Source organism: Eutrema salsugineum, unplaced genomic scaffold, assembly GCF_000478725.1.
Source record: "Eutrema salsugineum unplaced genomic scaffold, Eutsalg1_0 scaffold_14, whole genome shotgun sequence".
Classification (NCBI taxonomy): Eukaryota; Viridiplantae; Streptophyta; class Magnoliopsida; order Brassicales; family Brassicaceae; genus Eutrema; species Eutrema salsugineum.
Genome location: NW_006256877.1, coordinates 802,632 through 819,833, shown reverse-complemented (window position 1 = coordinate 819,833; position 17,202 = coordinate 802,632). Strand labels below are relative to the sequence as shown.

Below are 17,202 nucleotides of genomic sequence, written 5' to 3'. Positions count from 1 at the left end.
AGAGCAGCTTGAAGAGGATCCTCAGTGTTCAGCTCCTCAAGCAACTCATCAGCCAACTGATCCATTGTCTCCACATAGAAACATTGACCTTCAATGGTGGGTTTCTTCATCATCTCATTCACATCAAACTTGAGCTTTTCAGACCCAAGTTGAAGCTCTATTATCCCACCTCTCACATCAATAATAGCTCCTGCAGTGGCTAAGAATGGCCTGCCCAAGATAAGAGCATCTACTGGTTCTTCATCTATTTCCAGCACAACAAAATCTGTTGGAACCTCAAAACCACCAATCTTGACAGGTAGATTTTCCAACATACCAACAGGCAATCTAACTGATCTATCTGCAAGGATAAGAGAGATCCTTGCAGGTTTGAAGACTCTAAAGCCCAGCTTCTTTGCTATGGAGAATGGCATCAAGCTGACTGATGCCCCTAGATCACAAAGACATCCAGAGAATAGAAGAGGTCCAATGGCACAAGGGAGTGTGAAACTCCTTGGATCAGTTAACTTCCTTGGAATGGACTTCTTCTGAATGATAGCACTGCATTCATGACTTAGTACCACCATGCCTTGAAGCTCTTTTGTCTTGTTCAGAATGGCATCATTAAGAATGCATCAATGAGAGGCATAGTGAGTGGTGTCTCATTGAGTGCCTTCTCAAATACAGCTCTTGCCTTGTCCACTAGTTGCTTCTTAAATCTCCCTGGAAATGGGAGCTTGGGTTGGTATGGAGGTGGTGACACATATTTCTTCTCTGGTTCTGGTTCCTTTGCTACCTCTTTACCCTTTTCTGTCCTTGGTCTCTCAGCAACTTGATCATCTTTTAAGGCTGCCTCCCCCTCAGTTTGATAATTGTCCTCAATGATCACATTGTTGTTCTCAATACCAGGTAACTCCTTTCCACTCCTCAGTGTAATGGCCTTAGCATATTCCTTGGGGTTGGGTTCTGGTTTTCCAGGTAGGTGACCTTGGTTCCTTGAGCTTGAGGCCTGGTTCTGCTTCAGTTCCTTGATTTCCTGCTGCATGGCTGCATTCTGACTTGCAAATATCTGTTGACCCTGAAGTAGTTGTTGCAGAATACCAACCATATCTGAACCCATCTGTGGCTGCTGCTGAACCATTGGTGGCTGAAACTGTTGTTGAACCGGCCCCTGCTGTTGAAACTGTGGTGGACCAAACCCTGGTGGTGCCTTTTGCTGCTGTGTACTGAAACTAGGACCTTGAAAAGGTTGCTGTTGCTGACCAAAACCTTGATTCTGAGCAAACTGATTCTTTGGTTGAAAAGATCCTTGAAAGTTGTTCTTGGGGACAAAGTTCTGTGGAGTTTGAGAATTAGGATATACCTGGTCTTGTGGGTTAGCTACATTGGTGTTCCTGTAAGAAAGGTTTGGATTGGCATTACCATACTGATATCTCTGGAACCTCTAATTCCCAATGTAGTTTAGCTCCTCCTGGGTAAGACCTTCTTCACTTATGTTCTCAAAGATTTGAGAAGGTTCCTCATACTCTCCAACAAAATGCATTGGCTTCTGAGTGGTGAATTTCAGCTTGTCCTATTCACTTCTCAACTCCTTAACTTCCCTAGTGAGCCTCTGTTCTGAGCTTGAACCTTCAGACCTATTTGATCTGTCATAGTCTTCACCATAAGTATCATTGCTCAGTGCTAAGTTCTCCACTAGCTCTAAAGCAGCATGTATCTCCTTTCCCAGAAAGTTCCCATTGGAAGCAGTATCCAGCTGGTTTCTAATCTTGGGAACAGCTCCTCTATAAACTGTGCTGAGAAGGGAAGCCTCACTAAACCCATGGTGTGGGCATTGGTTTGTGTAGCTCCTGAATCTCTCATATGCTTCACCAAAACTCTCATTGCTGTGCTGAGTGAAGCTAGAGATTTGGTTCCTCAGTTTTGCAGTTCTGGAGGTGGAGAAGAACTTAGATAGGAAAGCTTGCTTGCATTGCCTCCAGGTTTGAATGGAGCCCCTTGGAAGATTCTTTTCCCATTGGTGAGCTTTGTCACCAAGACTGAATGGAAATAGTCTTAGCTTGAAGCTGTCTTCTGAAACTCCATTAATCTTAGTCAGGTCACACACCTTATCAAATTGATCCAAGTGTTCCAAGGGATCTTCCATTTCTAATCCATGGAACTTTGAGTTCTGGACCATATTCAACAAGGATGCCTTCACTTCAAAGTTGTTGTTTTGCACAGGTGGTGCCTGAATTCCAGCTCCATACTGATGAGCATTGGCCCTGTCATTCTCTCCAACATATACTTGGGGTTGCTCATATCTCCTTTGCTGGTGTTGGAAGGGCTGATGTTGGTGGTGCACCTGTTGTCTTTGCTGTACATTGGCCTGATGCCTCTGTTGATGAGCTTGAGCTTGTCCCTGGTGGACATAAGCTTGTTGGTGATGCACCTGTACCTGATGAACATTACCCTGATTTAACCCTTGACCAACTCCATTACCAGCTCCATTACCCTGAGCCTGTTGCTCCTGAACCGGTTGTTCTATATCCACCACGTGCTCTCTTTGTTCTTCCATATCAGCCTGATCAATCTGTCTTCCACGTCTGTCCCTTCTCCTCCTTGGTACCAAAAGATTAATGTTGTCGTTGGGAGGGAAAGGTGGACCACAGCTTCTTGATCTGGACCTGGTGTTCATACACCTGAAATCACAAACAGAACTTGAAAGTAATCAGTAAAAAACAAGAAAGTAAGCACTTGATCTCAAGAACAGATCAGAGCTTAATGCTAAACAAACCACAATTTGGCAACAGCGCCAATTGATAACTAAGAGTTTTCAAGGCTCTTTATAGAGGTTATCAATCCCATGTCTTGTAGTACAAGGGGTTTATCATTCCAGATGTGGTGTTAGACACTAAACTATCTGATCAGGTTCTTAATTCAAGCAAACAAGAGTAGTTTTGATTATCTAAATACAACTACAAACTTAAACAGGATTAAAGACTAATGAAATGAGTAAACAAGAACTAAACGATGACAAATGATGAGAATGTATGAATGATGATGAGAAAGGTCTTAGACATGATAGTGGATTAGAGTGCCTTTAGTGATAAACTAATGAGCTGATGAATCATATGATCAAGCAAACCATTCAACATAAACATCTTTAATTAAGGTAATCCTCTCATGAAGGTATTAACTCCAATGCTAAAACAGTTTCTAACCCAATCATCATCAGTGAAACATGAGTTAACAAGCATTAAGAATCAGTTTAATCTGTCATTTAACCATATAGACAATCATTCCCATGATGAATAACACTTAAACCTCTAACAACCTTGGTTCATGCATTTCATCAAACACTTTTAGTGCATGAAATGCCCAGAATCTAGACCACATATGATTTGTATGGATCTAGCATAGAGAACAGGTTGTAGAGAATGGAATATGCATGATCTAACCCCTAAGCTCACTAATCTACAACTTAAGCACCCTAATCTACATATCTAAGACCTTAATATGAGATTACTCACTAATCATGATCAACACACTAGATCCTTTGCAAGATGTGTTGTTAATCATGATTAGAAGTGTGATTTGATGATAAGAAATGATAAAACAAGATAAAAAAAGACTCTTCAAATCGATATTAAGCTCAAAAGCAAAGTGTAACAAGTGGTCTTTCACAAAAAGGGAAAAGAGACTAAAAATGGATAAAAGGTTCTTTCCAAATTAGGTCTAAAAACTATATATAGATGCCTTGGACGAACCGGGTCAACCCGGAACAAACCGGGTACTGACCCGGCCTTTGTGGGTAAAGAAGGGGTTTGCCACGGTCTAGCAAGTTCTGGTCAGCCCGTGGCAAGTGGTCGTGGCAAAGTCTTGTATCTTCGTGTTCTTGGATGAATCTTGGTGCCACAGTCTAGCAAGTCTTGTCCAAAACCCGTGGCAAGTGGTCGTGTCAAACTCCGAAAGTTTGAGAAAAGTTGCCACGGTCAAGCCCTAGACCGTGGCCCTCAGACCGTGTCAATCGCCGAAGGTGTGTAAAAGTTGTCACGGTCAAGTCCTAGACCGTGGCATTCAAACCGTGTCAAGTGCCGAATGCTTGTAAAGTCCTTCCCAGCCAAATGTTTCTTTGCCACGGTCAAGTGTAGACCGTGGCATGAAGATCGTGTCAATCGCCGAAGGATTGCAATTAAGTGCCACGGCCAAGTGTGGACCGTGGCATTCCATCGCGGCATGTTTCACTTAGCTCGCATCATTCAGGGCTGTTTGGACCACTTCGCATTCCGGAGAGTGTAACTTCTGAGATACGTGTCCGAATTGAGTGATTCCGGTTGCAGAGGATATAGAACTCATATATCTACAACTTTGGTGAAGGAAGCTTCGGTGCTTGGGAAGTGGAAGACTTCCTGGAGGGCTCATCTTCGCAGTGCATTTACACGATCAGAGAGAGGCGTCTAGACATGTGTCCATTCCGGAGACCGTATCTTCCTGCTCATAGCTCCGAATTGAATGATCTCGGACGTTCTGGAAATAGCACTCAAATTTCTCTGATTCTCATGAAGGCCCCGGAAACTTAATTGGCCTGGAAGTGCACCGTCCTTCGCATTCTTCAGAGCTCATAAGCTTGGTCCAAAACAGCAGCGAGACAGGGGTTTCTTCCGACGAGCTTAACTTTCTGCTCACGCGTCCGAATTCCATGATTCCACTTGCTATGGAACCGTGATCCAATCGTCTCCAACTTTGATGAAGCACCGGCCAACTGAATCGAACCGGAAGGTTCCCCGGACAGGCGATTTCGGAAACGTGTCTGCACCCGGAGATTTTGGCCGATACAATCCACTCGCGGTACGTGAGAATGGCCGATAAAATCAACCCGCGGTACGCGTTTTGGCCGAGAAAAACCTTCCTGGTGCGCGAGAATGGCCGATAACCTCCAAAGACCCAATTTCACCGTTTTTCAAGCCTTGATCACCATTCCACCTCCTGGATTCATCTTTTCAGCTCCAAATACACCTGATAAACACTCAAAACATGCAAAGACTCATTGGGATCTAATGCATCTCCGAAGTTCTAAACCAAACCCTAAGGACCTAAAATGCATGGAATAAAACATGATTTGGAATGAATTTTGCAACCTAAATGATGCAAATTATGAACATATCAACATCTTATCTTCTATCTTAGTTTCTCTCTAATTTTCTTTCCCCTTTTGTTAAAAAACGAGTTTGTTAAGATATATCTGAAGAATTTAATCAATCTAAGTCTGTTTCTTATCATCTCATCATCTCATTTCTGCTTCTAATCATGATTAACATCATCTCTTGCAAAAGATTAGATGTGTTCTTCATGATTAGTGAGTAGTCATCTTTTAAGCTTCTAGGTGTGTAGATTAGGGTGCTTAGATGTTTGATTTGTGATGTTTAGGGTCTAGATTCGCATTTTATTTCCTTAGTTAGCTGCTCTTAATGCTAGATCTCTCATTATAAGCTTGATCTAGAACTTAGGCATTTCTCCACCCACAAGATGTTTGATGAAATCCCTGAAAGAGCTAACTTAAGGGTTTATGCCTTTTTCATCATGGTAATTGATATGTCTATATTATACATCATTTAGATTGCATTATAGAGTCCTCATCATGTGTTTTCTCATGTAAATTGAGTCTTTACGCGTCAAAATAGGACTTAGGGCTTGCATTAGGTCCCAAAGAGTTTTGCATGTTTTGAAGTCCTTATCAGAAGCCTTGGAGACCAATTGGAGCCTAAGAAGAGGAACAGGAAAGAAAACGGTGAAGAAAAGGGTCAAAAATGGTGAAAACCGCTTGGAGGAATTTCTCGGCCAAATCTCGTACCGGCTGGTCGGAAACCTCGACCAAAATGTTTACCGGATGCTCAATACCGGCCAAAAACCTTACCGATCGGCCAGAATCGAGTATCGAGTGCAAAAATACCACGGGACAAGTTTTTGACCGAGGCAAGGATTTTTACGACCAAAAAGCTTACCGCGGTACACAGCCCTCAGCCATTTTCCTTACCGCGGGAAGGTTTTTACGACCAAAAGTTGCCCTTGCCCGCGCAATTCAGAAATCAGCAATCCGGGGAACCTTCCGGTCCGAATCAGTTGGCGGGGTCTTCACCAACGTTGGAGATAATCAAGCAAAGATTCCAGAACAGTTGGAATAATCCAATTCGGACCAGTGGAGAGAAAGATATGGCTTCCGGAGCGTTCACCAGCCTTGCGCGTACCCGAGAACTGAACGGCGAACTTCAAAGATCATGGCGGACGGAGCCTTTCCTGTCCGAACTAGCTTACCCGGTCTTCATCAAAGTTCGAGATCCATGGAAGATCTTCTCCGAGCATTTGGAATCGCTCAATTCGGAGCAAAGGTTTGGAAGATAGCGTCTCCGGAGTTCACATCGGTCTAAAAGTCTATTTTCCGGTAATTTCAATGCGGCGCAAAGATGTGAAATCCAGGAAGCCTTCCGCTCCCCAAGCTCCGATGGTTTCTTCACCAAAGTTCGAGCTTATTGAGTCATATTTACTGTGGAACTGGTCCCAGAGCAATTGGAGTCGTGTGCTGAAAGTTATCGCTTCCGGAAGGTGACATGGTCGATACAAGCCTAAAATGAGTTGGGATACGCGCTAAGTGTTTTCACAAGCCTCGATATCTTTACCTTGGCATCACTCAAGTCGAGGCTCATATCTTGGAAGTATTTTGGACCAGACCTCGTCCCAAAGCCTTGGCATGATTAGATTGAGGCATGCATACGTAAAAACTGAAGCTGGAAATGACTAAGTGTTGAGAGTACACCTCGGTGTAATGACCTCGGCGTGCATGCCGGACTGTGTTCTCCCAAGCACCTCGACATCATGACCCCTCGACATTTTATCCCGAGGTCCCTTGTCATCTTATCTCTTATCTGTTTTTAGCTTTAAGAACTTGCCGCTTTTGTGAAAACCAGATTAATCTAATCCGATATCTCGTTTTTACGTCTGAATCTTGTTCTTTCTTTATTCTTCTTTTATTATCAGCATTAAATTCCTAATCATGACCAGCTACACGTCTTGCAAAGGACTTAGTGAGCTCGTTATGATCAGTGAGTAGTCGTTTAAGCGACTTTAGATAAGTAGATTAGGGTGCTTTCAAGGTGGATTAATGGGTTTAGGTGTCTAGTCTTGCATGTTTCATTCCTTAACCGACGAGATCTCTAGGCTGGATCCAAGCACATCACTTGAGGTTCAGATCTGAGACATATCTCGCATCAAAAGTGTTTGTAGAAATGTCTGAACCACTCGGTTAAGGGTTTAAGAGTCTTTCATCGTGAGAGTGATAGTTTGTTCTCTTAAATAACATATTTGAACTGAATCTTATTGCTGATTGATTCGTGCTTCTCAAAAGATATTTTGGTATGAAGGAGGATCAGTTTAGATGTTTAATACTTTCATGAGAAGATTAACATGCCTTAAGTTCAAAGTTAAATGAAACCGCTTGATAAAATGATTCATTAACCCATTAGTTTAGCTTGGAAGCACCTGAGTCGATTATCTTGTCTAAAGTCTCTTCCTTTATTACATATTATCATCATCTGAATCACCTGTTTGTTGTTTGCATCTTGCTTAGTTTAAATCTCTGCTTTTTATTTACTTTTATTGCTTATTTGCCTGATTATCATCGTCACAAAATTTTTACCTTCTTGCCTTGACTTAAGTGACAAATGACATAGGCTAGTGTCTCGTTTACAAGCTTGGTTTGACACCCCTTATACTATTTTAAAAAGGGGATTGATAACCCTTCTAAGAGCCTAAAAACTCTCAGTTATCAGGAATGATTTGTTAAATGCATGAATGACATATTAGAACTGTTTCTTAATGCTCATTGATTCATATTTCACAAATGAAGATTTGGTTTGAAAGTGGATTAGTGTAGAGATTAATGCCTTCATGAGAGAATTAGTCTAGATTAGAGTTCTAAGTTGAAATGTTTGAGATCATGTGATTGCTTGCTATGTTTTTCTGTGTAAGATTCAGTCTTCTTGGTTGAGAGATTGTTTGGTCACTTATTAGGCTTGATGCATTATGCTTGTTGATTGCTTGATTATATCTAATGGTTGTAGGCTTGATTAAGTGATTAGCAAAGGGATTATTGTCATGGGAATGAATTAATCTGATTAAGAAGCCTAGACTAAAGAGTAGCAAGTGTTGCATTATGTTCTTAGCATCATGATTCAATATCTAAAGCACCCTAATCAATGATCACATCTAGAGGTTTAGCTTTTATCATCTTTATTATCACCATCATCTTGTTGAGCTTGCTTTAATTACTTCCTTATCATTGCTTGTTTGTTTCTTGTTTATGATTTCATTTGTTACTTGTTATTAAAAACCTGTCTTTGATCACTTGACTTAAGAACTTATCACATAAATTAGTGCCTAACTACCACACATATGGATTGACACCCCTATACTACTTTGACAAGGGGATTGATAACCCATCAAAGAGCCTTGAAAACTCTTAGTTATCACTCCCTCAGACCAATCCAGCAATCTATCCTACTCCATGGGGTCTTCAGCCCCATCTCTAAGTCCTTGAGAAGGTAACACTCCACCCTTGTAAATATGCATCTAGTTTAGCTTATTTTCTCTTTGCATTTTGTGATTTTGCTTTGCACTTCTCCTTCATGCTTTTATAACACAAGGGACTGTGTTATCTAAGTGTGGGGGAGGGGTTTTGTGTTTACTAATCATGCTTATTCTGCTCTTATTTTCCTTTTCACTTTGAGTCTCATTCTGCATTCATCTAAAACCAAAAAAATTGAAAAATCTGAAAAAAAATGCTCATGTAGTTGGATTCACATTTTAGGTTGAGTCTAGTTTGCATTTTCATATAGGTTGCATCATATTGAAATGGGAGTAATGATAGATTTTTTCTTGAAGAGTGTATCATTTTAAGAGTTTGGTCCTTTAATGCATTGCAAAACTGGTATGAAATCAAGTGTGAACCATGCTTTGAACTGGTGTCTCAATACTTCTGTGCTAGCTGAATCAAGTTGTGAATAGCCTCAACCTTGCTTAAGTGAGAACCCTTGAATTTGACATCTAATTATCATGTTTGTGCATATCATTGTGAATTCATGGGTACCACATACATATTTGAGCTTTCTTACCTCTTTTAATCACTCTTGCTAGCTCAAATAGCTGATCTCTCATCTTGAGACAGTTCCCTGCCTTTAGCCAAACCTTTCTTTGAAGCCTAAACACCCTTCTTGTGTGCATGATTTGTGAGGCCTTGTTTCTAGTAGACTTGGTAAAAAGTGTTGGGTTTAGAGCGACAAAGATAGTGCTGCATGTAGACACTAGTCCAACATCAAGGGCTAGTCTAGGTTTAGGTGAAAGTGAGAGCATTGATTTTGAGTGTGTGAGCTGAAAAGAAAAAAATCTGAGTGATGAAAATCGAAAGAGTCGGATTGGTTAGGGGAATGGATGGTTAAATGAAAGAAAGTGAGTGTGTGCTGGAATGTAAAGCTCATGTGTTGAAATGAAAAGAGTCTCATGAAAAGAAAAAGAAAAGATTCAAAAAAAAAAAGGCTGGGTTAAGGAAGAGCTTGTGTGTTAAAGAAAAGAAACTCACTAAGTGGTTGTTAAAGAAAGAATCCCCCTAAGAGATGAAATGAAGAGAGTGATGGGAGCTGATTGAGTGTCAAAGGCAAAATTCCATTTGGGGTGAGTAGGCTAGAGAAAGAGTCTTGAGAGGTTTAAAGTTGAGTGTGAAAAGCATTTTGGGTGTGGGGTAGATGCAGTTCTATCTTTGTATGCATCCATTGATTTTTACCCTTAGCATTTTACTGAAGTCTACTAATTTTTGAGTGATCTCCTTGCATGGAGTACCAGTTACTTGATTGAGATCATTTTAATCTCAAAACCCAGTCCCAAGCCAAATGAATTCACTTGATTTGCATGAACATGATCCACTTGAAACTTTAAATGAATGTCAAAAGGTTTAGGTTAGGAATGCTTGTGAAGGTTGGTGCTTGAGTTTGGTTTATTTGGTGACAAGTATAGCTAATTTTTATGAGTAAACCAGTTTGCATTGCAGTCTAGAATTGGTAACTTGAACAATGAGCTTTGAATTCTTTTAATGATGATCTATCTTTAAAGAAATATGAACTCCCATGTATTCAACCTCTCTCTCTCATTTGTTCTTGTTTGCCTGAGGATAAGCAAAGGACAAGTGTGGGGGAGTTGATATACCCATATTTTGTCATGATTAGGATTGCATTTTTGTCCAAATATTGAGTCTCATGCATACATTTAGCTAGTTTTATTAGAGTTTGTCTTTGGTTCTAGCTTTGTTTAAGATTTGCATTAGGTCCTAGAGTGCCTGTATTTTTGGAGTGTTCTCAGGTCATTTGGAGACTTTTGGGAGCAACTTGGAGCTGGGATCATGGAGGACCCCTCACCTGTGTACAGCAACCCGGACAGATGGTTTGGTGCAGACGAGACCTTCACTTTGATCGGGTTGGACGAAGGACTTGCAATGCGAGTCAACCTCCGCTGTCTTCATCAAGAATCAAGAGGAATGAGTCTAGTATCCGGAAGACTTAGAATCAGACGATTTGGAGCCGTGAACTGGGAGATATCGCCATCGGAATGAACACATGTCTCGCGGCCCGATCAGGTCTTACGCAATGCGCCTCAATGAACCGACGAGACAGGGGCTTTGCCAATGTCATACGGGGTTGAGCCCTTCCCCAAACTTGGAGCTAAGGACGTCATCTAGTTCGTGGAAGTGGAAGATTGAGGTTCGGACCAGTGAAGAAGGAGTTATGAAGGGTTTGGTGCAAGCGGTCTACATTCATATCGAGAAGGAGTACCGACCAAAATCTGGTCGGTATTATCTTGGAACCTTGACGATTTTGGCTGACTTTTCGAAGCCAAAATGCCGAAGAATTATTGACATCCTGCACCGACTGAATCCTGCTCGGTATTGATCCCCCGACGCTGTCCTTAACGCCGCACCGAGTTGAGTTCAGCTGGTGTTGCGCCTCGGTGTAACCACTCTCAGATTGCCGAAGAAATATCGACGTCCTGCACCGGCCAAAATCACCTCAATATATTCTCACTTCATGACGTTTTTGTGGGCCTTTTTGGGGCCAAAACGGAGTTTGTCCTAGGTTGGCCTAGCAAGAAACCCTCCCTATATATATGTTTTAGGCATTATCCAAAAGACTAAGATTTATTCTCTTTGTTTTCTTTGCCTCTTTTGTGAAAAACCTAAACTTTGTAAGAGAGATCTTCATTTTCTGGGTTGAATCAAGAGAGTAATTAGGGTTTAAAGCTGAAATCCATCATTATCTATCATCTACATCTTCATTTTCTACCCCTTTGTGAGTTTTAATCAGAGAGATTGAGATATTTATGTGTTTAAAGCTGCAAACCCATCATCGTCCATCTTCTCCATCTCCATTTATCATCATTAATCATGCCAATCTTCTCAACTTGCAAAGGTTTAAGAGAGATTAGTATGATTAGTGAGTAGTTTAGCTTAATGAGGTTCTAGATGTGTAGGTTAGGGTGCTAAGGTGTTAGATTAGGAGTGCTTAGGGCTAGATTCATTGGTTCATTTCTCTAAACAGCTGTTCTCTAGGCTAGGTCCTTGCACATCACTTGTGATATAGATTCTGGGAATTTCATGCATCACAAGTGTTTGATGAAATTGCTGAAAGAGCTGTATTAGAGGTTTAAGCATTTTCTGCATGATGATGTTTTGTTATTTGCTTGAATGATCTTTTAGAACTGTTTCTTAATGCTCATTGATTCATATTTCACAAATGATGATTTGGTTTGAAAATGGATTAGTGTAGAGTTTAATGCCTTCATGAGAGGATTAATCTATATTAGAGTTCTAAATCCCTTGAATCATGTCTCATCATTGTCATTAGCATTCCTGATTTAGCATCAAAGCACCCTAGCAAACTATCATGTCTAGAATTTCATGCTTCCATCATCTCATACTCACACCACTTGTCATTTGCTTGTTTAAGTATAGCATTAGCTTTAATTCATGTTTTAAGCTTGTTTAGTGGAAGTAACATCCAAAACTTGCTCATTTGGCTTGAATTAAGAACTGAGCCTGCATCTTAGTGTCTACACATGATGGATTGATACCCTTTATACTGCAAAGTGACAAAAGGAATTGATAACCCCTCATTTAGAGCCTTAAAAACTCTAAGTTATCAAGAGATGGTCGGTAACTTCATTCTCAATACCCTTTTTGTCAAGCACCTCCATATCAAACTCTTGAAGCAAAAGAACCCATCTGAGCAGCCTCGGCTTAGCATCTTTCTTGGTCATGAGGTATCTCAAAGCAGCGTGATCTGTATAGACAATGACCTTTAATCCCACAAGATAGCTCCTGAAGTTATCAAATGCAAACACAATGGCCAACATCTCTTTCTCTGTGGTTGTGTGCTTCTCTTGAGCAGAGTCCAATGTGCGGCTTGTGTAATATATCACATGGAGCTTTTTATCCTTTTTCTTCCCCAAGACACCTCCCACGGCATAGTCTGATGCATCTGTCATTACCTCAAATGGAAAATACCAGTCGCGAGCTTGAACAATCGGTGCACTCACCAAAGCTTCTTTGATCTTCAAGAACCTCTCCATGCATTCATCATCGAACAAGAACTCTACTTCTTTGCACAAGAGCCTTGTTAAAGGCCAGGCTATCTTTGAAAAGTCCTTGATAAACCTCCTGTAGAAGCCAGCATGCCCCAAGAAGCTTCTTATACCCTTGACTGAACTCGGAGGTTGTAGATTCACCATGACCTCTATCTTTGCCTTATCCACCTCTATTCCCTGCTCCGAGACCTTGTGACCCAACACGATCCCTTCTTGAACCATGAAGTGACACTTTTCCCAATTCAAGACAAGCATGTGCTCCTCACATCCCCACAAAACCTGAGCCAAGTTAGAAAGATAATCGGAGAAAGAGGAGCTGTACACCGAGAATTCATCCATAAACACCTCCACTTTCTCTTCAATGAGGTCAGAGAAGATATGCATCATACACCTTTGACAGGTCGCAGGTGCAGTAAATGTTGTTTTCTCTTTATCTCGGGGATCTATGGGGATTTGAAAGAAACCCGAGTACCCATCAAGAAAACAGAAATAAGGATGATTAGATAGCCTGTCAAGCATTTGATCAATGAATGGCAAAGGGAAATGATCTTTCCTAGAAGCAGAATTCAGTTTTCTATAGTCAATGCACATACGATGGCCGGTTATGGTTCTTTGAGCTATAGGCTCATCCTTTTCGTTCTTTACCACCGTGATCCCACCTTTCATGATTTCAGAACCGATGTGCAGCTCGATCATGCCTTCTCTCACGTCAATGATCTCTCCTGCTGTTGCTAAGAAGGGTCTTCCCAAGATGATGGGGTCAACAGGCTCCTCATCCATCTCAAGAACTATGAAATCTGTGGGGATCTCTATTTCACCAATTCTCAAAGGTAGGTCTTCAAGTAAGCCAACCGGTAATCTCTCTGATCTATCAGCCAACACAAGGGAGATCTTTGCCGGTTTGTAGCTCTTGAACCCCAGTCTCTTGGCCACTAAATACGACATCAGGCTCACGGAAGCTCCTAGATCACACAAGCAACTTGAAAACTTCAAATGACCTACTGCGCAAGGCAAAGTAAAACTGCCCGGATCTGATAGCTTTCTTGGTATGGATCTTCTTTGAATGATGACACTGCATTCGTGACTCAATATTACCATCCCCTGGAGCTCCTTTGTCTTGTTGAGAATGGCGTCCTTTAGAAACTTTCCCAGCTGTGGTATAGCTAGGAAAGCGTCTATGATCGGCAAAGTCATTTGAGTATTCTCCAAATGCTTCTCAAAGACTGCTTTGGCTCTGTCTAGGATTTGCTTCTGGAATCGCCCTGGAAATGGTATCTTAGGCTGATAAGGAGGTGGTGGAACGTATGGCTTTTCAAGCTCAGGTGTCTTCTCCACCTCTTTATCGTGGCCTTTAACCGGTTCTTTCTCCAAAACCTCATCTTCTTGCTCATCATTTGAGGCTGCCTCCCCACCAATTTGCTCATTGTCCTCAATGAGCTTTGGCTTAGGTGCAGGAGCTTGTAACTCTTTTCCACTCCTCAATGTGATGGCATTCACATACTCCTTTGGGTTAGGTTCCGGCTTACCTGGTAAGGGCGGACCTCTTGATGATGTTGAAGCTTAATTTTGCTTAAGCTCCCTTATATCTTGTTTCATAATAGCGTGCTGGCTCTCAACTCGTTGCTGGCCCTGTAACAGCCGCTGTAGGAGCCCACATAGCTCAGGTCCTGTTTGATTCTGAATCGGTGCCTGGTTCTGTTGTTGCTGACCCATCGGCTGTGGACTGAACCCTGGTGGAAACTTGTGTTGCTGCTGTTGGCTGTTGAAGTTATTGCTTTGAGCCGGTTGATGCTGCTGGCCATAACTTTGTTGTTGCCCACTGAACTGTTGCTTAGGCTGAATGTTATTTTGAATGGAGCATTAGGAGCATAGCTTTGTTGGTGTTGTTGAGCAGGGTACACTTGATCTTGAGGATTGGCTACATTGGGGTTTCGGTAAGAGAGGTTTTGATTGTTCCCAAAGTTGTTAAACCTCTGATACCTTTGTTGATTCCCTATATAGTTGATCTCTTCTAGTGTGAGACCATCCTCATTCACATTGTCAAAGCTCGGCCTTTTCTCATCAAATTCTCCTACAAAGTGTATTGGCTTTTGTGTAGCCATAAGAACTTTATCAAGCTTGCTCTGTAGCTCCCTGATGTCTTTTTCCATTTGTAACTCTTTATTAGACCCATCAAATCGGTTAGCTCTGTCGAAATCCTTTCCATATGTATCATTAGACATTGCAAGATTCTCCACAGTCTCCATTGCAGCGTTTATCTCCTTCCCAAGAAAGTTCCCATTAGAAGTTGTATAAAGTTGGTTCCTTATCTTTGGAAGTGCTCCTCGGTATAAAGTACTCAGGAGGGATGCCTCCAAGAAGCCATGGTGTGGACATTGGTTGGTATAGCTTCGAAATCTCTCCCAAGCTTCACTAAAACTTTCATTGGTGTGTTGTGTGAAGCTTGAGATTTGATTTCTCAGCTTAGCCGTTCTTGATGTGGAGAAAAACTTGGACAAGAAGGCGAGCTTGCATTGTTCCCACGTTTGTATAGAGCCCCTCGGGAGATTCTTTTCCCATTGGTGTGCTTTATGACCGAGACTGAATAGGAACATGCGTAGCTTGAAGCTGTCTTCTGATACCCCGTTTATCTTTGTCAGGTCGCAATCTCGATCAAATTGATCTTGAGCCTGTTGCTCAATCGGTTGCTGTTCTGCCATGCCTAACCGTTCGAGGTGTCCTGCCCTCTCACGTGCCCTCATTTCAAGCATGTTGATGTTGTTGTCGTAAGGAATAGGCAGTTCAGTGCTGCGAGATCTGGTTCTCATACACCTGAAAGCAAAGCCAGAACTTGCAAAGTAATCAGTAAAACAAAAAAAGATAAAGTCTTGATCTCAAGAACAAGCAAGAAACTAATGCTCCCACAAGTTGGCAACGGCGCCAATTGATAACTAAGAGTTTTCTAGGCTCTTTATAGAGGTATCAATCCCCTGTCTTGTAGTACAAGGGGTTATCAAACCAAACTTGTGGAGAGGCACTAATTTATGTTACTTGTAATCTCAAGTCAAGATGATCAAGCAAGGTTTTTGATAACTAATCTACTTGAAATGCAAGAAAGAACAAAAATAAAGCAAGCGATGATATTTAGACTAGATGAAGATGCAAATGATAACAAGTAAATAAGGAAATGATCGGATGATGATAATAGATGATAAAGGCAAAAGCTTTAGACAGGATCAAACACTCGGGTGTTTCCAAGGTAGACTAGCGAGCTAATGAATCAATATTATCAAGCGGTTTCATTTAACATGAACTCAAGGTAAGGTAATCCTCTAATGAAGGTATTAAACATCTAAACTGATCCTCTTTCATACCAAAATCCCTTTTGAGAAGCATGAATCAGTTAGCTTTAAGACTTAGCTCAATAAGTCATTTAAGAAGAACAAACTATCACTCTCGCGATGAAAGACTCTTAAACCTCTTAGAAATTTCTACAAACACTTTTGATGCGAGAAATATCTTAGATCTGGACCGCAAGTGATGTGCTTGGATCCAGCTTAGAGATCGGATCGGTTAGAGAATGAAACATGCAAGACTAGACCCCTAAACTCGCTAATCTATCATGGAAACACCCTAATCTACCTATCTCAAACCTCTTAAATGGACTACTCACTAATAATAAGGAGCAACCTAAATCCTTTGCAAGATGTGTACCTGGTCATGATTACAAACTTTGATGCTGGTGAATAAAAGAAAATGGAAGAGAGCAAGATCTTCACATGAAAACGAGATATCGGATTAGATTAATCAAGTTTCACAAAAGAGGCAAGTTCTTACAGCTAAAACAGGTAATAAATAAGATAAGATAAAAGGTGATTTTGTTTGGTCCTAAAATCTATTTATAGTGAGGGATAAGTGTTGTGGGTAAGCCCGGAACAAACCGGGTACTGAGCGCTCTTCTTGGGTCGTCGGGTGAGCACCTCGGTGTGTGAGAGAGTGAAGCCGAGGTCTTGATTCCGAGGGGTGCACGTGTGATATGTTCATAATTTGCATCATTTAGGTTGCATAAATCATTCCAAATCATGTTTTATTTCATGCATTTTAGGTCCTTAGGGTTTGTTTTAGAACTTAGGAGATGCATTAGGTCCCAATGAGTCTTTGCATGTTTTGAGTGTCTATCAGGTGAATATGGAGCTGAAAAGATGAATCCAGGAGGTGGAATGGTGAGCAAAGCTTGAAAAAGTGGAAAAATTGGGTCTTAGGAGATTATCGGCCATTCTCGCTGGCCAGGAAGGTTTTACCGGCCATTTTCATGTACCGCGGGAAGCTTTACCGGCCATTTTCATGTACCGCGAATGAAGTGTATCGGCCAAAATCTCCGGGTGTGAACGTGCCTCAGAAATCGCCTGTCCGGGGAGCCTTCCGGTTCGATTCAGACGGCGGGTGCTTCATAGAAGTTGGAGAGCATTGGAGCACGGTCTCATAGCAAGTGGAATCGTGAAATTCGGACGCGTGAGCAGAGAGATAAGCTCGTCGGAAGGAACCCCTGTCTCGCAGGTATTCTGGACCGAGCAGATCAGTTCT

The 17,202-nt window shown here is 41.6% G+C and overlaps 2 non-coding genes across 2 annotated transcripts; both read left to right on the top strand.

The window, feature by feature from the left end:
* The first annotated feature begins 1,796 nt into the window (after positions 1 to 1,796).
* LOC112088621 lies at positions 1,797 to 1,903 on the top strand. Its single transcript, XR_002900567.1, has one exon. It is a non-coding gene; the product is annotated as a small nucleolar RNA R71 (small nucleolar RNA).
* Positions 1,904 to 14,997: 13,094 nt separating this feature from the next.
* On the top strand, positions 14,998 to 15,104 carry LOC112088776. Its single transcript, XR_002900712.1, has one exon. It is a non-coding gene; the product is annotated as a small nucleolar RNA R71 (small nucleolar RNA).
* The last annotated feature ends 2,098 nt before the right edge of the window (positions 15,105 to 17,202 follow it).